A 17,029-nucleotide genomic window follows, 5' to 3' on the forward strand; every position below is an offset into this window, starting at 1 on the left:
TTTTCCAAAACTGTGTCTTGTATATCTGACCATATAAAATTAGATATGCAATTAAGTTAGTCTAAAGTGATTAGACCTCCTATGTTGTCCATTAATAGTTTTTCTCTTAGTAATTTCAGGCAAACTATAACACTACGACACTGACAGTCTTTTTTTTTTTTTTTTTCCATTTTGAGACAGAGTCTTGCTCTGTAGCCCAGGCTGGAGTACAGTGGCATGATCTCAGATCACTGCGCCCTCTGCCTCCTGCGTTCAAGCAATTCTTGTGCCTCATCCTTCTGAGTAGGTGGGATTACAGATGTGCACTACCACGCTCAGCTAATTTTTGTATTTTTAGTAGAGATGGGGTTTCAACATGTTGGCCAGGCTGGTCTCAAACTCCTGGCATTGAGTATCAGCTTGCCTTGGCCTCTCAGAGTGCTGGGATTACAAACATGAGCCACCAAACGAAGCCGACAGTCTTGTAGTATTGTCTGGGGCCCATTTCTTTTCTACATGGAATAGCTAGGGTTCAATCCCAAGTTTTGAAATGACAAATACTCTAAGAATTTTTTCTTACTTATTTTCTTTTTTACCTCAAAAGCTACATACATATTTTTAGTATTTATAGAAAACCACTTCTGACTGTGAAAATAGCTACATACATATTTTTAGTATTTATAGAAAACCACTTCTGACTGTGAAAATAGTACCGAATTCCTGTGATGGGAGGTTTTATCAACTGAAGAACTATAGAAATATATGTACCAAGAAGAATCTTCATAAAATATACTCAGTAGGTAAATATCATATAATACTCATTCTAACATAATATTCAGGTCTGGGTAGATGTTTGTTAATATATTTTATATATAACCTAAAAAATTTTATGTAATATTTTTTCACAATTATTTAATGAGTATTTTTCATTGGGTAGATTCTTTTGTTAGTTTCCTGAGTTCAGTGTAATCTAGAATTATTTAAGAGAATCAAATGCTCAGCAACAGGCAGAGGCTGTAATTAAATATAATCCCTTGGGCCATCATAGGCTAGATTGTAAAAAGAAGTTTAAGAGGAAAGATCTAAGAAAATGCTTTCATATCAACTAGTCTTTGAATTAAAGAGCTTAGAGAAATGCATGCATGTGCTAGGTTAAAAACAAGTATAGGTGTTTTCAGGTCATTGAGATCAATGTAAACGTTGAATAATACAGACCCATTACTAACAATTGCTCCGAGTACTGAAGCACCAGTACAGACCCAATGCTAACAAACCTCAAAGCACAGCTTCAGTTTCATTGCTTTTTTTTTTTTTTTTTTTCTTTTCATTTCACTTTTATCCAGCCAAGGAGAGGACCTTAAACCTTAAGGTTGTGCCTGTTTTGATTTTTATTTTTATAACAGCTTTAAGGGGGTATAATTCATGTACCATACAATTGATCTATTTTAAGTGTATAATTCAGTGGTTTTCAGCATATTCAGAGTTGTGTGACCATCACAACTTTAGAACATTTTTATCATCCAGAAAAGAAGCCCCCTCCGTAATTAGCAATCACTCTGCATTTCTTTTTCCTTTTTTAAAAAAAACTTTAACCTTTATTAATATACAATTTATATATAATAGATTCATTTTAGATGTACAGTATGATGAATCTGACAAATACATATACCTATGTAACTACTACCATAGTCAAGAGAGACAGCATTCAAAAAAAGTTCCCTTGTGTTCACTTGCAAACCATCCTCTCCCCATCCACCTGGCCCCAAGCAGCCACTCATCAGCTTTCTTTTTTTTTGTTTTATTTTATTTTATTTTTTATTATACTTTTTTATTATAGGTTTTTAAAATTTATTTTTTATTATTATTATACTTTAAGTTCTAGGGTACATGTGCATAACGTGCAGGTTTGTTACATATGTATACTTTGCCATGTTGGTGTGCTGCAACCATCAACTCGTCAGCACCCATCAACTCGTCATTTACATCAGGTATAACTCCCAATGCAATCCCTCCACCCTCCCCCCTCCCCATGATAGGCCCCGGTGTGTGATGTTCCCCTTCCCGAGTCCAAGTGATCTCATTGTTCAGTTCCCACCTATGAGTGAGAATGTGCGGTGTTTGGTTTTCTGTTCTTGTGATAGTTTGCTAAGAATGATGGTTTCCAGCTGCATCCATGTCCCTATGAAGGACACAAACTCATCCTTTTTTATGGCTGCATAGTATTCCATGGTGTAGATGTGCCACATTTTCTTAATCCAGTCTGTCACTGATGGATATTTGGGTTGATTCCAAGTCTTTGCTGTTGTGAATAGTGCCGCAATAAACATACGTGTGCATGTGTCTTTATAGCAGCATGATTTATAATACTTTGGGTATATACCCAGTAATGCGATGGCTGGGTCATATGGTACATCTAGTTCTAGATCCTTGAGGAATCGCCATACTGTTTTGCATAATGGTTGAACTAGTTTACAATCCCACCAACAGTGTAAAAGTGTTCCTATTTCTCCACATCCTCTCCAGCACCTGTTGTTTCCTGACTTTTTAATGATCGCCATTCTAACTGGTGTGAGATGGTATCTCATTGTGGTTTTGATTTGCATTTCTCTGATGGCCAGTGATGATGAGCATTTTTGCATGTGTCTGTTGGCTGTATGAATGTCTTCTTTTGAGAAATGTCTGTTCATATCCTTTGCCCACTTTTTGATGGGGTTGTTTTTTTCTTGTAAATTTGTTTGAGTTCTTTGTAGGTTCTGGATATTAGCCCGTTGTCAGATGAGTAGATTGCAAAAATTTTCTCCCATTCTGTAGGTTGCCTGTTCACTCTGATGGTAGTTTCTTTTGCTGTGCAGAAACTCTTTAGTTTAATTAGATCCCATTTGTCAATTTTGGCTTTTGCTGCCGTTGCTTTTGGTGTTTTAGACATGAAGTCTTTGCCCATGCCTATGTCCTGAATGGTATTACCTAGGTTTTCCTCTAGGGTTTTTATGGTATTAGGTCTAACATTTAAGTCTGTAATCCATCTTGAATTAATTTTCGTATAAGGAGTAAGGAAAGGATCCAGTTTCAGCTTTCTACTTACGGCTAGCCAATTTTCCCAGCACCATTTATTAAATAGGGAATCCTTTCCCCATTTCTTGTTTCTCTCAGGTTTATCAAAGATCAGATGGCTGTAGATGTGTGGTATTATTTCTTAGGACTCTGTTCTGTTCCATTGGTCTATATCTCTGTTTTGGTACCAGTACCATGCTGTTTTGGTTACTGTGGCCTTGTAGTATAGTTTGAAGTCAGGTAGCGTGATGTCTCCAGCTTTGTTCTTTTGACTTAGGATTGTCTTGGAGATGCAGGCTCTTTTTTGGTTCCATAGGAATTTTATAGCAGTTTTTTCCAATTCTGTGAAGAAACTCATTGGTAGCTTGATGGGGATGGCATTGAATCTATAAATTACCTTGGGCACTATGGCCATTTTCACGATATTGATTCTTCCTATCCATGAGCATGATATGTTCTTCCATTTGTTTATGTCCTCTTTTATTTCACTGAGCAGTGGTTTGTAGTTCTCCTTGAAGAGGTCCTTTACATCCCTTGTAAGTTGGATTCCTAGGTATTTTATTCTCTTTGAAGCAATTGTGAATGGAAGTTCATTCCTGATTTGGCTCTCTGTTTGTCTGTTACTGGTGTATACGAATGCTTGTGATTTTTGCACATTAATTTTGTATCCTGAGACTTTGCTGAAGTTGCTTATCAGCTTAAGGAGATTTTGGGCTGAGACGATGGGATTTTCTAAATATACAATCATGTCATCTGCAAAGAGGGACAATTTGACTTCTTTTTTTCCTAACTGAATACCCTTGATTTATTTCTCTTGCCTGATTGCCCTAGCCAGAACTTCAAACACTATGTTGAATAGGAGTGGTGAGAGAGGGCATGCCTGTCTTGGGCCAGTTTTCAAAGGGAATTTTTCCAATTTTTGCCCATTCAGTATGATATTGGCTGTGGGTTTGTCATAAATAGCTCTTATTATTTTGAGGTACGTTCCATCAATACTGAATTTATTGAGCGTTTTTAGCATGAAGGGCTGTTGAATTTTGTCAAAAGCCTTTTCTGCATCTATTGAGATAATCATGTGGTTCTTGTCTTTGGTTCTGTTTATATGCTGGATTATGTTTACTGATTTGCGAATGTTGAACCAGCCTTGCATCCCAGGGATGAAGCCCACTGGATCATGGTGGATAAGCTTTTTGATGTGCTGCTGGATCCGGTTTGCCAGTATTTTATTGAGGATTTTTGCATCGATGTTCGTCAGAGATATTGGTCTAAAATTCTCTTTTTTTGTTGTGTCTCTGCCAGGCTTTGGTATCAGATGATGTTGGCCTCATAAAATGAGTTAGGGAGGATTCCCTCTTTTTCTATTGATTGGAATAGTTTCAGAAGGAATGGTACCAGCTCTTCCTTGTACCTCTGGTAGAATTCAGCTGTGAATCCATCTGGTCCTGGACTTTTTTTGGTTGGTAAGCTGTTAATTATTGCCTCAATTTCAGAGCCTGCTATTGGTCTATTCAGGGATTCAACTTCTTCCTGGTTTAGTCTTGGAAGAGTGTAAGTGTCCCGGAAATTATCCATTTCTTCTAGATTTTCTAGTTGATTTGCGTAGAGGTGTTTATAGTATTCTCTGATGGTAGTTTGTATTTCTGTGGGGTCGGTGGTGATATCCCCTTTATCATTTTTTATTGCGTCTATTTGATTCTTCTCTCTTTTCTTCTTTATTAGTCTTGCTAGCGGTCTATCAATTTTGTTGCTCTTTTCAAAAAACCAACTCCTGGATTCATTGATTTTATGGAGGGTTTTTTGTGTCTCTATCTCCTTCAGTTCTGCTCTGATCTTAGTTATTTCTTGCCTTCTGCTAGCTTTTGAATGCATTTGCTCTTGCTTCTCTAGTTCTTTTAATTGCGATGTTAGAGTGTCAATTTTAGATCTTTCCTGCTTTCTCTTGTGGGCATTTGGTGCTATAAATTTCCTTCTACATACTGCTTTAAATGTGTCCCAGAGATTCTGGTATGTTGTATCTTTGTTCTCATTGGTTTCAAAGAACATCTTTATTTCTGCCTTCATTTCGTTATGTACCCAGTAGTCATTCAGGAGCAGGTTGTTCAGTTTCCATGTAGTTGAGCGGTTTTGATTGAGTTTCTTAGTCCTGAGTTCTAGTTTGATTGCACTGTGGTCTGAGAGACAGTTTGTTATAATTTCTGTTCTTGTACATTTGCTGAGGAGTGCTTTACTTCCAATTATGTGATCAGTTTTGGAATAAGTGCGATGTGGTGCTGAGAAGAATGTATATTCTGTTGATTTTGGGTGGAGAGTTCTGTAGATGTCTATTAGGTCCGCTTGGTGCAGAGATGAGTTCAATTCCTGGATATCGTTGTTAACTTTCTGTCTCGTTGATCTGTCTAATGTTGACAGTGGGGTGTTGAAGTCTCCCATTATTATTGTATGGGAGTCTAAGTCTCTTTGTAAGTCTCAAAGGACTTGCTTTATGAATCTGGGTGCTCCTGTATTGGGTGCATATATATTTAGGATAGTTAGCTCTTCCTGTTCAATTGATCCTTTTACCATTATGTAATGGCCTTCTTTGTCTCTTTTGATCTTTGATGGTTTAAAGTCTGTTTTATCAGAGACTAGTATTGCAACCCCTGCTTTTTTTGTTCTCCATTTGTTTGGTAAATCTTCCTCCATCCCTTTATTTTGAGCCTATGTATGTCTCTGCGTGTGAGATGGGTCTCCTGAATACAGCAGACTGATGGGTCTTGACTCTTTATCCAGTTTGCCAGTCTGTGTCTTTTAATTGGAGCATTTAGTGCATTTACATTTAAGGTTAATATTGTTATGTGTGAATTTGATCCTACCATTATGATATTAACTGGTTATTTTGCTCGTTAGTTGATGCAGTTTCTTCCTAGCCTAAATGATCTTTACATTTTGGCATGTTTTTGCAATGGCTGGTACCGGTTGTTCCTTTCCATGTTTAGTGCTTCCTTCAAGGTCTCTTGTAAGGCAGGCCTAGTGATGACAAAATCTCTAAGCATTTGTTTATCTGTAAAGGATTTTATTTCTCCTTCACTTATGAAACTTAGTTTGGCCGGATATGAAATTCTGGGTTGAAAATTCTTTTCTTTAAGAATGTTGAATATTGGCCCCCACTCTCTTCTGGCTTGTAGAGTTTCTGCCGAGAGATCTGCTGTTAGTCTCATGGGCTTCCCTTTGTGGGTAACCCGACCTCTCTCTCTGGCTGCCCCTAAGATTTTTTCTTTCATTTCAACTTTGGTGAATCTGGCAATTATGTGTCTTGGAGTTGCTCTTCTCAAGGAGTATCTTTGTGGCATTCTCTGTATTTCCTGGATTTGAATGTTGGCCTGCCCTACTAGGTTGGGGAAGTTCTCCTGGATGATATCCTGAAGAGTGTTTTCCAACTTGGTTCCATTTCCCCCCTCACTTTCAGGCACCCCAATCAGACGTAGATTTGGTCTTTTTACATAATCCCATACTTCTTGCAGGCTTTGTTCATTTCTTTTTCTTCTTTTTTCTTTTGGTTTCTCTTCTCGCTTCATTTCATTCATTTGATCCTCAATCGCTGATACTCTTTCTTCCAGTTGATTGAGTCGGTTACTGAAGCTTGTGCATTTGTCACTTATTTCTCGTATCATGGTTTTCATCTCTTTCATTTCGTTTATGACCTTCTCTGCATTAATTACTCTAGCCATCAATTCTTCCACTTTTTTTTCAAGATTTTTAGTTTCTTTGCGCTGGGTACGTAATTCCTCCTTTAGCTCTGAGAAGTTTGATGAACTGAAGCCTTCTTATCTCATCTCGTCAAAGTCATTCTCCGTCAAGCTTTGATCCATTGCTGGCGATGAGCTGCGCTCCTTTGCCGGGGGAGATGCACTCTTATTTTTTGAATTTCCAGCTTTTCTGCCCTGCTTTTTCCCCATCTTTGTGGTTTTATCTGCTGCTGGTCTTTGATGATGATGGTGACGTACTGATGGGGTTTTGGTGTAGGTGTCCTTCCTGTTTGATAGTTTTCCTTCTAACAGTCAGGACCCTCAGCTGTATGTCTGTTGGAGATTGCTTGAGGTCCACTCCAGACCCTGTTTGCCTGGGTGTCAGCAGCAGAGGCTGCAGAAGATAGAATATTGCTGAACAGTGAGTGTACCTGTCTGATTCTTGCTTTGGAGGCTTCCTCTCAGGGGTGTACTCCACCCTGTGAGGTGTGGGGTGTCAGACTGCCCCTAGTGGGGGATGTCTCCCAGTTAGGCTACTCAGTGGTCAGGGACCCACTTGAGCTGGCAGTCTGTCCCTTCTCAGATCTCAACCTCCGTGTTGGGAGATCCACTGCACTCTTCAAAGCTGTCTGACAGAGTCATTTGTTTCTGCAGAGGTTTCTGCTGCATTTGTTGCTTACTGTGCCCTGTCCCCAGAGGTGGAGTCTACAGAGACAGGCAAGTTTCCTTGAGCTGCTGTGAGCTCCACCGAGTTCGAGGTTCCCAGCAGCTTTGTTTACCTACTTAAGCCTCAGCAATGGCGGGCGCCCCTTCCCCAGCCTTGCTGGTGCCTTGCCGCAATATCACAGACTGCTGTGCTAGCAATGAGGGAGGCTCCGTGGGCGTGGGACCCTCCCGGCCAGGTGTGGGATATAATCCCCTGGTGTGCCTGTTTGCTTAAAGCGCAGTATTGGGGTGGGAGTTACCCGATTTTCCAGGTGTTGTGTGTCTCTGTTCCCCTGGCTAGGAAAAGGGATTCCCTATCCCCTTGCGCTTCCCAGGTGAGGTGATGCCTCGCCCTGCTTCAACTCTCGCTGGTCGGGCTGCAGCAGCTGACCAGCACCGATTGTCTGGCACTCCCTAGTGAGATGAACCCAGTACCTCAGTGGAAAATGCAGAAATCACTGGTCTTCTGTGTTGCTCGCGCTGGGAGTTGGAGACTGGAGCTGTTCCTATTTGGCCATCTTGCTCCGCTCCCCACTCTGCATTTCTCTTCAACCCCCTCCCCTCAGCCCTAATCAACTGATAACTCACTTTCTGCCTCTATAGATTTGCCTATTCTGTGGATTTCACATAAACCACATCATACAATATGCAGTCTTTTATGACCAGCTTCTTTCACTTATTATAATGTTTTCAAGGTTCATCCATATTGTGGCATGTATCAGTACTTCATTCATCATTATTGCTGAATAATTTTCCATTGTGTGGATATACCACATAGTATGTATCTATTCATCAGTTAATGGACATTTGAGTGATTTCTACCATTTCAGTATTATGAATAATGATGCTGTGAACATTTGTGTACAAATTTTAATGTAAACATATGTTTTAAGTTGTCCTGGGCATATACTTAGGAGTGGAATTGCTGGTCACATAGTAACTATGTGCAATCTTTGAGAAACTGCTGGACTGACTTCCTACACTATTTGACCTTCCTACCAGCAATGTGTGAGCATTCCTATTTCTTCACACTTGTCATTGTCTTTTTTATTACAGCCACCCCAGTGAGTAAGAAGTGGTATCCTATTGTGGTTTTGATCTTTATTTCACTAATGACTAGATGATTGATTTTAAGCATTTATATCTGATCCCTAAAATGTAAGAAAAATTAAATACTTTTATTATTTTATAAAGCCCACAAACTTTATAGGCAGATTTGGGTTAGCAATATGAACCAGAAGAAAAGAGATGAGCCCAAGGGAAAAGCATGATTCCTATTTCACTGGACTCAAAGATCAAACTTCTTAATAAAATGGCATATTTATTCAATATGTTTTTAATGGGTAAGAGAAACTGGCAGTAGTTACTCTTTTGACTGTACTCTTGATAAGAATAGAAGGACTCTCTTAAAATACATGCCTCTAATATACAAAAACAAAAAGCAGGTAGACCAATTAGAAAGCTACAGCAGGAGTCTGAGCAAGAGAAGATGGTGGCTTGGATTCGGTGGTAGCAGGAAGGGGAGTTTTGATAAGCATTCAGCACATACTTTATGAATTGTACACACTATAAAAAGATGAACTGGAGGGAGGGAACATGAAGAATGTGCAGAATGTCAACAGGTAGAGAGGATGTTAGAAAAACAAAAAAACCAGAGCAGTAAATTTTACTTGGAAGAATAAAGGGCATGTAGAAGGAAAGAGGGAGCAGCTGATTTATAATCAAGCAGTTGCTCTGAAAGTACAGTTCCCTCACCAGTAGCATCAGCAACATCTGAGAACTTCCTGGAAATCCAAGTTCTCAAGCTTCATCCAGATCTACAGAATCAGAAACTCAGTGGGGATTAGAGGGGAGAAAGGAGGAGAAATCTGTGCAGAAGACCTCAGATGATTCTGACACATGCCAAGTTTGGGAACTACCTTTTAGCATGTAGGCTGGGAGCATTAATAGGTAGGACTCGAAAGGTAAGTGGGTACCAGTGGGAATGAGGCTCTCTAGTGAATTTGGTAGCTCATAGAAAAGTCATGAGAGTTTTATGAGCAGGAAGGTGATTGATTAAAGTGGCAATTCAGGAGTTTTAAATTGACAGCAGTGAAAGGGGAAATTGCCTAGATGGAATTGGAGGCTAGAATGAAAGGAGAGACTATCACAATGATCTAGCTGAGATAATGTCAGATGCATCTGAGAGCCATTATTGAGGGACATGGCAAATCATTTGATTCCAGGAAGGAATCAGAAAGAGGAGTTAAATATGTCTTTAATTTTTCTTTCTCAGATTTCATGGAGAGTAGAGGTTCCATTAGCAATGTGGAGAAGAGAGAAGTAGAGTGATTGTAGAGCAAGAGAAACAAACCATTATCTGGGAGTATAAGTCTGGGTTTCGCGTGAGTAGGGCCACCTTCCTATTATGTTATTTTTCCCCTATCAAATGGTAAGTTTCACATGAAAGCAGAGATAGTCACAATCTTGTTAAAGCCAGACCACGATGTCTATCATAAAGAGGGATCCAATTTCTTAAACCGACTGAGTGAATGAGTGGATGGAATAATCAGTTATTTTCCCAGGCATTCAGCTGGATGTATCTGCTGGGAAGCTTGGGAGGCTGATTAAGCAGTTGGACAGTGGTTGGAACTGGGGTATCAACCAGGAAGTCACCCAGTTGGTGACTTGCTGAAGGAGGCGATGAGATCTTTGAGTAATGAAGTACAGTTGAGGGGGGAAAAAAAAGCATGTTTAAGAAGTGGAGAGGTGTGCTTTCATAGGGAGAGAGAAGGAGGAGATAATCCAGTGAAGGAAATAGAAGAGGAGTGGGCAGAAAGAGAAGATGAAAACTAGAATAAAGCTGTGCTAAGGGATGAACAAGACTTTCAAAATAGGAATTGCTCTCAGGCTGGAGATGATTTAATTAAGATGAGAAATGAAGACAGGCTCTTGAATTTTGATAATTAGGTATCTCTCGTGATCTTTGGTGACAAGGTTTCAGAAGAAAATGACGTTGCAGGGGATTAAAGAGGACAAACATAGTAAAAGGAGGAAGGAAATTAATAAGTGATAGGACTAGAAGATGTATCATAGGAGCCTGATGAAAGAAGGATTTTTAAAGATAAATGAATCCTGAGCCTATTTGCTGGCAGAAAGGAAGCACTCAGTACAGAAGGAAAATTTCTTTAAAGCTTCCATTGACAGCAGTCCTTTGTTGAGAGTATGTCTGACTGGGATAGGTAACTTCAATTTGGAAACAGTTTGAAATTTCCAACTAAAATGTGACATTTGGAAATAGGTTTTCACAGCTAAAGGTGTTTAAAGTAACCAGTGTCAAGCCAGATCTACCAAAAATTGAATCTACATTTTAGAATAAGTATAAAGTATTTTATGAACATTAAAAATTTCTTTATCAGATGAGTATACCAGGGATAAACACATTTGACTATTTTATGAACTTACTATCTACACCTCAAATTTCTGCTCAATATTGTCTTCAGTTTTTCTTGGATGAATTTGTGATATCTTTGAACTTACCATTTTATCGAGTAAGCAAAACCATACAATATTACAAATAACACAAAGGCAGTTAACCTGATCATCTCCCTGATTCATTTATTTTGATTCCCCCAATATCTAGTACGATGAATTAATGCATGATGAATTAATGAAATTTTGTGAAATAACCATCATCGTTGTCAAGAATTTATAGGTAGAGTTTACAGTGTAAACATCTAACTATATTTTTGATTTGAGCACAAACCATGAGATAAAGAATAAAAATTTTATTTTCTCCAATTTTAATTAAAATAAAAATTTTGAAGTAAGCATTTTACGGGTTCTTTTAAATGGAAAGTAATTCAATTGTAAGAATGCCTTGGTAAGCCTTAAAAAGGAAGGAATGAATGAAGCTTGAAGACATTATGCTAATGAAACAAGCGAGACAGAACTGGACAAATGCTGTGTGATTCCACTTATATTAGAGACCTAGTCAAATTCGTAGAGACAAAAAGTAAAATGGTGGTAGCCAGGGACTGGGAGGAGGGAAAATGGGGAGTTTTTAAAAGGATATAAAGTTTAGCTTTGAAAGGTAAAAAATTCTGTAGATCAGTTGCACAACAATCTGAATATACTTAACACTACTGAACTGTACAATTACAAATGCTCAAGATGGTAAATTTTGTTATATGTCTTTTTCTACTACAATTAAAGATCATAAAAATTGAGTCTGTGAATGTTTTAGTAGATCAACCAAGTTTATCAGTAATATCATAACTACTGTCAACTATGTTGTTGTTAGAAAGTTACAGAATTCTTACTCTATTCTATGACAAGCTGCGTTAAAAATCTGGCTGCAACCCTCAGCTCCCAGCCCCTTCTACAGCAAGAGTAAACAAAGTCTTCCCTTTCCATCTGGAGCCATTGGGCTAATTATCTCTAATTGCTTGGACTACTGCAAATTTCATGCATAAAATATGATTCATTTATCACATTTTCCTCTTCTACATTTATAATGTTGTCACAATGAGTTTTCCTGATTTTAAAAAGTATTCTTAATTTATAGATTTTTGTAGTTAAGGAAGGAATTGGTTCTGCCTCTTTTTAGAACATTTTCATAGCACACTGCCTCCTTTTAAAAGACATATGTAATTTCTTATTTCTCAAGTTAAATGAGCTCAGTTCAGAAAAAAAGAATATATTATGCATAATGCACCTAATACCACTTTTTGTTTATCCTTACTGTTCTTTTATTGATGCATAGATTTTTTTAAAACTCTGTATTCTAGAGCTAACCTGCTTTTTTTCTAGTAAAAATTATTACACATCCTTATACATAATATTGCATTGAAAATGCTATTTGCTAAGTCACAGCACCCATCCTTGAAATTTCCTTAGGATATATTCCCATAAGTGAAATTATTGTGCTAAACAATTTGAATATTTTCAGAGTTTAACCTTAAATTGGCAAATTATCTTCCTTTATAGAACCCCATTATGAAAGTGCTTGTCTTATAGTTTTGCTAAGACTGTGTACAAGTGCTATTTTCAACATTGTATAAGTTGATGATCAGCTTATCCATATTGTATCATTGATTTAATGTGCATTTACTTGATTACTAGAGAAAAGGGATAAATTTTAAAAATATAAGTTTATGGGTCATTTTATTACTTCTTTTTATTATCTATTAATTTTTCTTTACTTACATTTTAAATGCCTTTCTTATTAAGATGTGAAGAGTTCTTTATATGCTAAAGTTAATCTTTCATCACACATATTTTTAATGTTTTTCTTACTTGTTACTTGCCTTTGAATTTTATTTATGATGCTTTGAGGGAACTACAGTAGCTTTAATATTTATACCATTAAGTCTATCAGTGTTTTCTATTCTAGGGAAGTCCTTTAAAGCAGTTTACACTGACCTTGTTTCAGACTTTGTCAGTGTTGGGAAAAGATGTATTTTCAGCATAGGACAGAAGTTTTGCCTTAAGATCTGGAAATTAGACAGGTCTAAGTTCAATATAGAAATTGACTTTTCATGTGTTTTGGAGTAAGTTATTCAATCTCCTTTATTAAAGTTGCCTTTTGTATAATATGGGGTTGTTGTGAATATCAAGTGAAATGACAGCTTGGTGGGTGCCTTATAGTAAACATTCAGCAGCTTGAAGGTGATGATGATGATGAGACGAAGATGATGATATTAATGGTGATGGTGATAGCTTCTGATTCTTAGCTTCACAACTCACTCAGCTCTCTCAGACTGAATCCACGTACATATCTTTATTCATCAGGGATTTAGCCTTGCTTCACTCCTCAATTTTGTTTTAAAGCTAAGAACATCTATTCCAGGTTATTCCACAGCCCAGTTTCTAGAACTGGCTGATGAATATAGTACATATAACTTCTCATTAATGACAAGTGTTTTTGGTTTAAAGTATTTATTGCAGATTCCTAAGGAAAAACAAAAAGGGCTGCCAAAAGGCATGGGGATATTGCAAAAACCCTGCTAAAAGGCTTGGGGGTATTGGAAAATTTAACAAACATAACTCTCTCCATTGTGGTTATGGGTGAGAAACCACAGCTCCCTCCTGCCTTCATCTATTCTGACAGTGGAACTGATTAACCTATCCTTCTCTAAACCTTGTTTTTCCTTGGCTCGTAAGACTTCCTTTCTTCTTTTCAAAAAAGGCTTCTCTCCCCAAAATATAAGATTGATTCACAGGTGAGGCAAAACCATGCCAGATGATTTGCATTTCAGAGAATTTGACACAGGCACTCATCAGTGAGCCTTCAATCCCCTTAAGGGACATTTTCTTTGGGCATAATAATTTAAGTGAAGTTTGTCATATATCTCTCAAACTCCTGGACTCAAGCAATCCTCCCACTTCAGCCTCCTGAGTAGCTTGGACTACAGGTGTGTGCCACTACGCCTGGCTAATTTTTTTTTTTTTTTTAAATTTTCACTATGTTGCCCAAATAGATCTTGAACTCCTGGCCTCAAGCTATCTTCCTACCTTGATCTCCCAAAGCACTGGGATGATAGGCAAGAGCCATCATCCTTCTTGATGCAAATCCTTCTTACATTGTGGTAAGTGGATCTAGTGCCCTGAGGGCAAGGTCTCTGCCTCTAAGTTGCTCCCTGTAAGCTCCTCTTACAGGGAGCAACTTACAGATGTAAGAGGACCTCACATCTGTGTTGTAGCTTTTTGCATTTCAGAGCACTCTTGAACATGATAACTGACTTATTCTTCACAAAAAAACCAGCAGGTTCACTTTATAAAGGATAAAATGGGGGTTCAGAAGACTGACTTGGCTAAGGTATTACTCTTCATCGGTGGAGTTAACTTGTAGAATTCATGATAATTGTGTAACCTCTACTACCATTCAGGATAACCAAATAAAAACTGTGCATCCTGTCTTCTTTGTAACCTTTCTCTTTGTACTATATTCCAGGGAGCAAACACTCTGGTCAGACAGACACGTGTTCAAATCCAGACACACACCTTTACTTACTGGGTGATTCTGAGCAAGATACTCTCCTTATTCCAGCCTCAGTTGAATAATCTTTAAAATAGGGTAGTAATTATAACCAAGTCTACCTCATAGGATGGTTGTGTGGATTAAATGAGTTAGGGCACATGAAGAGGTCAATATATTAGCTATTATAACTGGAACCATAGGTATGGCAGAAAATGGGTTATTTCACAGTCTTCAGTCTGCCCAAAGCAATGTTTGAAGTATATGACCCACTGTGCCACTGTGATAGGAAAATTCCTGCACCATTTGATGTCTGAACCTCATTTCAAGGCTTTTCCCTCAATTCTATGAATTTTTTTTTCCTGAGTCTGAATTCTGAATTCTAGACTCCCAAGAGAAACTGCCAAGGCAGGGGATATTTTACTTCCTATTTCTTACCCATAACCCCCCAAAATATACAAGATAACCTTTAGCCATATATAGTTCCCTGCAAACATACCTTGGAAGCATTTTAATCTACATTGTTTTTTTTAGCTTTATAGCACCAGACCTGAATTTACACAGGAGCCCTGTCTGTAAAAGCTGTCAGACAATCTCAAGAGGTGGGTTGCTGATGATTTCCTTCTATCCTTCTCTGGTGATGTTCTTCTGTTAATACTTATTTTAGTACTGTCAATAGCTATACCAAGACACCCTGGGGAGGAAGCCTCTGTGGTTACACTTTTGGTATCATGAATGAATTATTTATATATGTCATAGCAGTTCATAAAAAAGTAAAAGCATTGGCTCAGAACATTCTTACAAGTGTAGTTTTAACATGCATGGTACAGGCCTTCCTTATACACACCTCAATGCTTTGTAGCCTCTGATGACTCAAAATTAAGGAACATATTTTGAGCAGTTGAAATGCCTTGGAGAGGAGTGAGAGTTCTGTGTTATACAACTCTATGCGTATATTGAGATATGCTTTGGAAAACTTTTCACTAACTCTTTAGTGAAATAAAAGTATAAAAACATGTTATACCTCAATATACTTCTTTACTAATTAGACTTCTTGGAAGTCCTTAGGTGCTTTTCCCAAAGACTACCTATGTGCCAGTGGGACCACTCTGAATATGGTCAAATGCTCAACAGGTCCAGAATATGTTTCTAATAGAAATACTTCCACAAACGAAAGAGCTTAGCTGAAATCTCATGCAGTTCTTCCAAGGGTTTATGTCTCAGTTTCAAATGCGCAACTAACAAGCCAAATCAAGCATAGTCAAAAAGAAGAGGTAACCGAAGAGAAAATTAATGGCCCTTCTGGTCATTACTTGACTATAAATTTAGTTCCCAATAGACTACTAGGTTTTGGAACATCTGTCACACTTAGCAAGAAAGTAAAATTTCTAAGGTGTCTTTCATTACATAAAGTCGAGGAACTGATCTAAAGAAAGGCATGGAAATTGCTGCTCAATGCAGAGTTTTCTCCAAGAAGCATCAGAAAGAAATCACAATTCTAAGGTAGCAATTTCTATTGGGACAGAAGAGTCATGGAACTGAATTCCACACCTAAGGTAAGATATCACCCTGGTATAGCCAGCAACCTCTCTGGACTTCCATTTTCCGGCTGAAAACTGAGAATACTGGACATCCCACAGCTTGAAAGAATTTTGCCTACGAAACAAAATGCCTTTACTAAATAGCAATAATATACATGACTTTTTCATTACTGAGCATGTTATTATATGCTAGATACTTTCTAAGCCTTTCATATAGTTATCTCATTTAGTCCTCAAAACAATCTGAGAATAGGATTAAAATTCAATTTTACAAATGAAGACACTGAGGCTTCAGGAAGCAATACAGTAAGAGGCATAGCCATAATACAAACTCACTTATCTAAAGTGAAAGTCAGTTCCCCCTAACCAGTCTGTGAATCATCGTTAGTATCTAATGATTTTCAATATTTTAAAACAAGGACATAAGTAATAACCAACTTGGGCACACAGTGTTGACAAAATTCTAGGTAAAAACAAAATAAAGTTTTGGTTAATCTACAAAGTAGATTTTTATTTTCTGATATAAGATTTTAGTTGGCTATATTCTGAAATATTCAAAAATAGATGGCCCCTCCTTTACGCCTAGCTGCTCCTTTACTATTGCCTTTCCAAATCCTTAACACATTAAAGAGTCCAATTAGAGAGCAGATTATTTAAGGTAGATGTTAAGCGTTTTTCCAACTCTAAAAAAAAGAACAAAAAACACATTATACTTCAATACAAAAAATTTTTAATGTTGCTGCTGATTAAATCTGGATAGTGATATAGCTTTATCTATTACTGACAAGAAGTTACATAGGAGTTCTCAAATTTCAATGTGTCCCCAAATTTCCTTGGGATTTCCAGTTTCCCTTTTAAAAGATTTGGATGCTTAATTTAGGAATCTATGTTTTTAGGACCTAGAAACCTACATTCCTAACCCATCCACAGAGGGCCTACACTAATCTGGCCTCCACATGCTTCTTGAGCTCTCCTCAAGTTTACTCAACTTCAACATCTTTGACTTCTTGCATTGCCCCAACAGACCTGACTTAGTCTGGTCCTACGGCCTGGGCACTCACTGTTCTGAC

Source organism: Macaca thibetana, chromosome 2 (genome assembly GCF_024542745.1).
Source record: "Macaca thibetana thibetana isolate TM-01 chromosome 2, ASM2454274v1, whole genome shotgun sequence".
In the NCBI taxonomy this organism is placed as follows: Eukaryota; Metazoa; Chordata; class Mammalia; order Primates; family Cercopithecidae; genus Macaca; species Macaca thibetana.